Source organism: Myotis davidii, unplaced genomic scaffold (genome assembly GCF_000327345.1).
Source record: "Myotis davidii unplaced genomic scaffold, ASM32734v1 scaffold296, whole genome shotgun sequence".
Lineage (NCBI taxonomy): Eukaryota > Metazoa > Chordata > Mammalia > Chiroptera > Vespertilionidae > Myotis > Myotis davidii.
The window spans coordinates 1,505,924-1,513,815 of NW_006288889.1; the positions used below are offsets into that span (position 1 = coordinate 1,505,924).

The following is a 7,892-nucleotide window of genomic DNA, read 5'->3' on the forward strand; positions in this document are numbered from 1 at the left end:
CGCCTTCACAGACAGACAGAGGCTGGGCCCGACTTCCATGAAGGAAGGCAGTCCACACCGCCCTAAGTGAGCACGCAGCCTTGTTTACAGAAGGCGAGCGCCTCCTTTATTGGGAGGGTGTTACATAAACTGCCAACCAATCCTTAGATGCCCATGAATAAATTGTAGAAAACACAAAATAACTGCTTCTGAATAACTGATGTTTAACCACAGCTTTGATGTTGGAACTGAAAAGCCAGCTGTGCCCTCGTGAACTGCAGCCCTGGGAAGTGGGCGAGCGCTCCAGCCAGGCTTCTGACGGGTGTGTCCATGGCCGTGGCCACGTGACCCGAATGTCTGACGAGCAGGAGGAAATTAAGTGGGTGGTATGGCATTTCCAAATGTCTAGGTACTTGACATTTCTGACCCCCCAGAAAAAGACTGAAATGTATTTTCCATTACAGATTGCAAGGTATGTCTTGCTCTACTAAAGCTGAGTGGGGTAAAGTACTTAAAACTATTTGGTAAATTTAAGACAGTTTCCAGATTCCCTATATCTGAATATTAAAAAATGATAACACCCAGCTACCTCAGTGTAATGATCTGGAAGCAAAAGGCCATCCCAACAAAATTAGATATGTCTCCTCAATTATTTACATATTTATATTAATTTTAGGCTCAAATTTTAATTCATTTCTGTGCAGTTTAAAACTGTAGTTTTATGTTTCATTTTTCTATTTGATCTTATTGTGCCTTGCACAGTGGAGCAAGATGTGTATGTGTAAATATGTGATGATTCTATAAGGACTTTCACTCTGTACTGCTGTGCTCTTTCAGTGGCTATTCCAAGTCCAAATGTTGACTAATTGCAAAGGTCTCACATTTCTCACTGCCCAGTCCCTGAGCGCCCCAGTGTGAGGTTTCACATTCCCAGCATTCTGTGGCTCTGCCCCTTAAGATCACTGCTTTCTGACCTCTGCTCTTGGGAGAAGAGAAGGAAGAGGACGCCTGGGGCAGGGCTTGGCTCTCGGGAGGGTCCTCAGGCAACGGAGTGTGCAGGAAAATGGAATGGCTTCCTGGGGAGGAAGGGCATTACCAAGAAAGACGGCAGGCCCTCTAGCCCAATCCAAGGAACTGGCAGTGAGCAGGAGTGGGACACAGAGCGGAGGGACTGGAAGTCTCAGGCCGCCAGCAGGGCATGTGGGTTGTCATGCCCCTGAGTGGAAGGACGTGGGCCTCCATGGCTGAGCCTTTGGTGGGAGAAGCCATCAGGGGCCACGGAACTTTTGCCTGATCATTCTGTTCTGATCTCCATTCACGTGCATTTGGCACTGAGGACAGCATCTCCTTCCCAAGACTGCCCCCCCCACCCCAGCAGCCCCTCTGACAGCGCCCCAGCCTGCGCACGGGCCTGCTTCTCAAGCTTCATTCTCTTCCTCTTCGGGGGCCGCCTTCTTTGTTTCTTTCTCCTACTAAGAACTGTTGACATTTCGCTGTCATCTTTCCTATTATTTTTCTTAAAGATTATATCTGAGGTCAGAAACCACTCCTGAAATTCCTCACCAGTATCTGCTGCGCTAATTAATGTCTCTCAGGAAATTTGCACATCAAGCTACTTGCTAAATTATTTCAAGCTCGTGTTCCACCATCAACCCAAATTGAATATATCGAAATCCAAAAGTATCCTCATCTTCCACTCAAAGCATCCTCGGCCTCCTGTCTCATGCTCTGTCCTCCTTACAAATCGCTTAGTTGAAGTCACCCACAGTTCTATGCCCCATGGCAAACCAGCTGCTAGTGTGGCACAGTACCGACAACAACAAACCCACTCCGTCTCCTCATTCACCACTCACACTTCCGGAAATATATCATCCAAACAATTAATACAGATTATGAAAAATGTTGCATGCATGTAATTATTTTTAATATGGAGGTAGCATCTAACATTTAAAATATAAGAAACTGTTAGGTAAAAACATGGAGAAATGTGTGCTATCTTAAAAATAGAAAAGTGAGATATATGTTTGTATTCCAAATGATTAAAACTATATACAATATGCATATAAAAAGAAGTACACTAAAATAATATTTATTGCTTGGAAAATGAGCATATTACCTTTTATTGTATATTGTTTAAACTGAATTACACCTTCTTCAAAAGGAAATTTCTTTACCATCCAAGATTCCTCCAGGTTTCTATTGTTTAGTTATTTTTATACATTTGCTCTTTACGTATCATTTAGGTGCATTAGTTTATGTTTGCCTTTGCTGTCCCGCCCTCGCTGGAGCCCTGATAGAGTCCCCTGAGGAGGACGCGCTCACTCACTCCCAGACCTGTGCCCTTTCCTGCCCTACTCTAGCGGCTAGCAAGCCAAGTCCACGCCCCAGCTTAACAGACCATAGGACAGCGCCCTGATGAAGAAGCATTGGGAGGATAAGGACACATATGTAATGCCTTAATCAATAAAGAAAAGAAAAAACACAAAGGGATTTGGGGGGAAAAAGAAAGCATTGGCAGAAATCTACTGGAGGGTGCTAGGGACACTGCTGCTCTTCTGAAGGTGGAAGAACATGACGATGACTGCCCACCTGCCGAGGATAGTGGGAGAAAAGGCTGAAAGGGCCTGGGTCCCTGTCAGTATCATTATGGCAGCTGCTCTGAACCTGTTGTGGGAGAAGAGTAGTCCGTATAGTGTCCCTTTTGTCTGTTTTCTGTTGCTTACAGCTTACTGTGCTGCTGACAAATATCTTGCCTAGCTGCCTTCCTGATTCTAGTCTCACATTATTCACTTCACCCTACATTTATTGCTTAAGAGTGAAGGAAAAGAAGACCAGAGAGAATAGTAAATAAATAAACACTGACAATAGAAGCAATGGGCAAGCTGACATATGAAAACAACTTGGGAGACATTAAAATTAAAACCATATGAATAAAAAATTTGAAGAATCACTGAGGTCCATTTAGTAAAGTTTTTAAAAATCCCCGCATATTTCAATAGTTACTTAGGGCAGTGGTCGGCAAACTCATTAGTCAACAGAGCCAAATATCAACAGTACAACGATTGAAATTTCTTTTGAGAGCCAAATTTTTTAAACTTAAACTATATAGGTAGGTACATTGTTATTACCCTAATTAGGGTACTCCTAAGCTGGCCTTTGCTAAAAACGTCCTCTATCTGATTGAGGTACGTTCACTGAGGTCGACCCCTTCCAACTCTCCCATCCACACTCGTCTTGTGTACTTGTTTCATCTATCTCCTTTCGTTCATCATCTCTATATGTCCAAACCAGCTCAACATACCTTTCTCAATCCTCGACACTACATCTTCTTTTACTCCACAACATTCCCTAAAATTAACTTAATAAACTTTACTTAAAGTTTTAAGTCAACTTCGCACTGTACATGCGCGCCCGCACGTGCTATTTTGTGGAAGAGCCACACTCAAGAGGCCAAAGAGCCGCATGTGGCTCGCGAACCGCGGTTTGCTGACTATTGACCACAGAACAGTATAGTAATGAAGACTCCCAAGAAATAGTCACTCTACAAAAATATGCAGCCTTCACTGGATAGAATGGTGACCCAAACATAAAAGACTTTGCTATAGGAGCTTAGAGGAGCTTAGAGTTAAATTGGGAAGAAAATAAATGAACAAAATAATTACACAATAAATAATTAAAATTTGTGCTATGAATGATCAAATTAAAGGACAAGTTTTATAAAGGAGAACTGGTTTAGTACAAGTATTAGTGGGTAGAGGCTGCTGGCAAGGAAGGCTTCCTTAGAAAACTAAGGACAAACCTGCGTTGTTAGAGAAATGAAGGGTCAACGAGAGCAATAGCACTTGTGGGGAAGGGCTGGCACATATGAAGGCCTTGGGCAGGAGGATGAATACTGCTTCTGAGGAACTCAAGGTTACGGTGGCCAGCCTGTGTGTGTGTTCCAACTCAGCAAGAAAAGATGAAACTAGGTTCAATATATTCTGCTCAAGAGAAAAGCCAAGTATGAAATTAGTTTTTAAAATGTTCCACTTCAAAAAATAAAATCAAAATTGTTAACTGCTGAAAATACTATCTGTAATTTTTGCATTGTCATTTTTTTTTCAAATATTTAAGCGTCTACTAAGCACCAGGCACTATATTAATTTCTGGGAATATAAATGTGAGATTACAGTCTGTGCCTTAGGGATTTCCATAGGTAAGGAGGAAACTTAAAAAATTAAGTTAAGTGTAACAAGGACTGTTGTGGAGGTGTGGTCAAAGGTTGGGGTGGGGCAGAGCGGGGGCGTGGGGGGACATCCAAAAGAAATGATTAGTTCATTCAGGGGTTGAGTTATCTAAAAAATGCATCTATGTTCATCACACCATTATCAAATAAACTAAATAAATGAACTGTGACTGAGTTTAAGCATGAGACAAATCAGAAAATCTAAATTTGGACAGATATCAAAGGCAATGGAATTGTCTAACGAACTTCCAAATACACAATCCTACCTCAAACACAATACTTAGAATTAGAGCACTCCCTGTAGGCTTGGGCAGCCATTCAAATAAATAGATTTGAACATAAATGAATTTTAGTTAATATATTTGATATTAAAAAAATAAAGGAAACACTGAATTAGACTTAATTATACACAGGTCAGGATCAGAGAGGAAGGTAGGGAAAACCAACATGAGTTTAATGTATTCTTTCATTGAGCTGAAACTAAAAGACTTACACTGAATATGTTCAGCATTAAAATTAGCCTTTTTATTCACTATAGCTTCTAAGATTCCAGTGTACAAAATCCAGACACCTGAACCTTCGATCAGCTCTGGCAATGACCAGCTGTCAAGATTGTCACGTGGTTTCTCTGAGTCAGTCTTAGTCTCCATATTAGGAAACAGGAGAACTTCACCAGTAGCTCCAGTGATTCTAAAGAGTCCTTCCAGAACAATCACACACCCTATGTTACGTTCACTGATTTCAGTCTGGCTAACTGTAACTGTAAAAACTCAGGAGAATACAAGGCCATTTCACTGATAATTTGCCAGGAAGGATAGATCAGGTTTTACAAATGATAAACGGTTGTGTATAATGCCTGATGTTATAAAGCACACGAAGGCCCAGTGAAGACCCGGAGACTGGGAACCCTTCTTGCAGGTGGGTAGAAACCTCATGAAATCCGTGCCCTTATCTTGGATAAAGAAATTAATAAAAAATCACCCAAATATGATGTCAGATATTGTATGATATAATGAAGATAAATGATATGCAATTATACTGTCTCAGTTGTAGGACATACCTCTTCCCATCTCAGTCATTTTTTACTAAAAGTATTTGATAAAATTGCTTAAAGTGAATGAGCCAAAGAGGAGTTTGATATTTTTTTTAAAAAACTGGAATATGATTTTGTTACTAGATCCAAAAAATGACACAGTAATTATATGCAGTGCTACATAATAACTCTAATTGTAATTGCAGTATAATTACTTTGACATGCATTCACTATCCATCTCCATCATAATTATTATGCATGGATTATGTCACCTGTTTTTCAAGTTCTCCACTATCTTCTGGAGGGGCAGACTTGTCAATTATGCAGATTCACTTTAAAACATAATGCCTACAATACTACCTCATCTCAGGAGCTCAACATATAAATATCAACAATAACAATACTAATATTTGTGCAAATAGATAATGTTCTGGAAAACCAACTCAATACTATTTCTTAGTTTATTTAATAAAAGTAAGAATGTCGGGAAAGGAATGCCTTTTTGTAACTTAAAATGGTTTACTCTACTCCTTTCTACGCCATCTCTTCTCTTAGCAGTGAGAAGGCCCACATAACACAGGATGCAGGAGGTTCCAACAAATGTGAATGAGAGTCCTTATGCAGTTTTTGTTTGTTTGTTTTTTAGAGAGACCGGAAGGAAGAGGGAGAGAAAGAGAAAAATCAATGTAAGAGTGAAAATCATTCAGCTGCCTCCTGCACGACCCCTACCCAGGATCAGGCCATAACCTGGGCATGTGCCCTGACCAGGAATTGAACTGGCAATCTTTTGGTGCACAGGACAAGGTCCAACCCTCTGAGCCACACTGGCCAGGCACCCCATGCAGTTTTTAATGGGAAAGAGGATCCACGCCACACACATTTGCTAGACCAACAGTCACAATCCTTTCAACCATATTGTGGCCAGCAACCGTGGTGCACAAGCACAGCTGTGGACCAGTTCGCCCCTTTTCCTATGTAGACCCCACTCCACTCCATAAAATGTCAGTTAATATTGTGATAACACCAAATACTACAACCTTTGACAAACTGTAAAAAAATTATAATGTATGGAAATACATAATTGTATAGAAAGATGAAAAATAGATGAATAATGGAAGTTCTGTGATGGTTAATTTTATGTGTCAACTTGGTTAGACTATGATGCCCAGTTGTTTGGTCAAACACTCTTTTAGATGTTGCTATAAAGGTGCTAGCTAGATGTGATTACCATTTATAATCAGTAGACTACAAGTAAAGAAAATTATCCTCTACAATGAGGGTGGGCCTCATCCAATCAGTTGAAAGCTTTAAGAACAAGGACTGAGGTTTTCTGAAAAAGGAATTCTCTTCAATGCTGAAACAGAAATTTTACCAGAGTTTCCAGCCTTCAGATTCAAGACAGCAATACTGACTCATCTGACTCTCCAAGCCTATGGCTTGCCCTACAGATTTCAGATTTGCCACCAGCTACAATGGCATAAGCCAATTCCTGAAAGTCCCTTCCTCAATATCTCTTTCTTATATTGACTCTCTGGAGAATCTTTTCTTTTCTTTTTTTAAGTCCTCACCTGAGGATATTTTTCCATTGATTTTTAGAGAGAGTGGGAGAGAAAGGAAGAGAAACATAGATGTGAGAGAAACACATCAATTGGTTGCCTCATGCATGAGCCCTGACCAGGGCCCAGGCCAGGGAGGAGCCTGCAACCGAGGTACCTGCCCTTGACCAGAATCAAACTTGGTACCTTTCGGTCCGCAGGCTGATGCTCTATCCACTGAGCCAAACCGGCTAGGGCTCTCTGCAGTGGTTCTCAACCTTCTAGCCCTTTAAATACAGTTCCTCATGTTGTGACCCAACCATAAAAGTATTTTCGTTGCTACTTCATAACTGTAATGTTGCTACTGTTATGAATCGTAATGTAAATATCTGATATGCAGGATGGTCTTAGGCGACCCCTGTGAAAGGGTCGTTCGACCGCCAAAGGGGTCGCGACCCACAGGTTGAGAACTGCTGCCCTAGAGAATCTTGACTAATATTTGTTTATTCAGAATATTAAATATATTATGTATTCTCTTTGAAAATCAAATATTTTTGGCTCTTTTTATGACATTATCAAGTTCTGTACCAACTCTTAGTTTTTGATTTTGGTTTGTTTTTTTGTTTGTTTGTTTTTTAACTTGAGAGACATTTATTTATTTTCCAACATCATGAGTCATGGATATTAGCAATTAAGTCTTTTATCTCCTCGGGAAAACACAGCATTCTTGAGTGACAGTTACAACATGTGGAGAACTTCAATCCTTAGTCACAGTGTTAAGAGCTCCTGGTTTTGGTTCCACAAGCTCTCTCTGAAATGACCTACCAACCCTTCATTTTTTTAAAGATCGGGATGAGCACTCTTTATTTAAAACTTCATGAAACCAGCTGAGAATAAAGTTGACATACTGAGCTTATGTACTTTCTATAAAACTAGATTTATATACTACATATTATGTACTTTCCATAGAGTCTATGTTCATCTACTTTTGATAGAACAAATAGTATGAAAACACACACACACACAAAGCTAGATGATCATAACTCCCAGTTAATGACACCTGGCTGTTCCTCGGTGGGTTGTCACACGTAACCAAGTGCATTCACCTTTTAGAAATGCA

General features: G+C 40.4%; 1 protein-coding gene across 3 annotated transcripts in view; it reads right to left on the reverse strand.

Annotated features, from left to right (window-relative positions):
• Positions 1 to 7,892, reverse strand: part of TMEM182 (transmembrane protein 182) — a 72,259-nt gene that overhangs the window by 49,206 nt on the left and 15,161 nt on the right. The gene's annotated exons all lie outside the window — the stretch shown is intronic.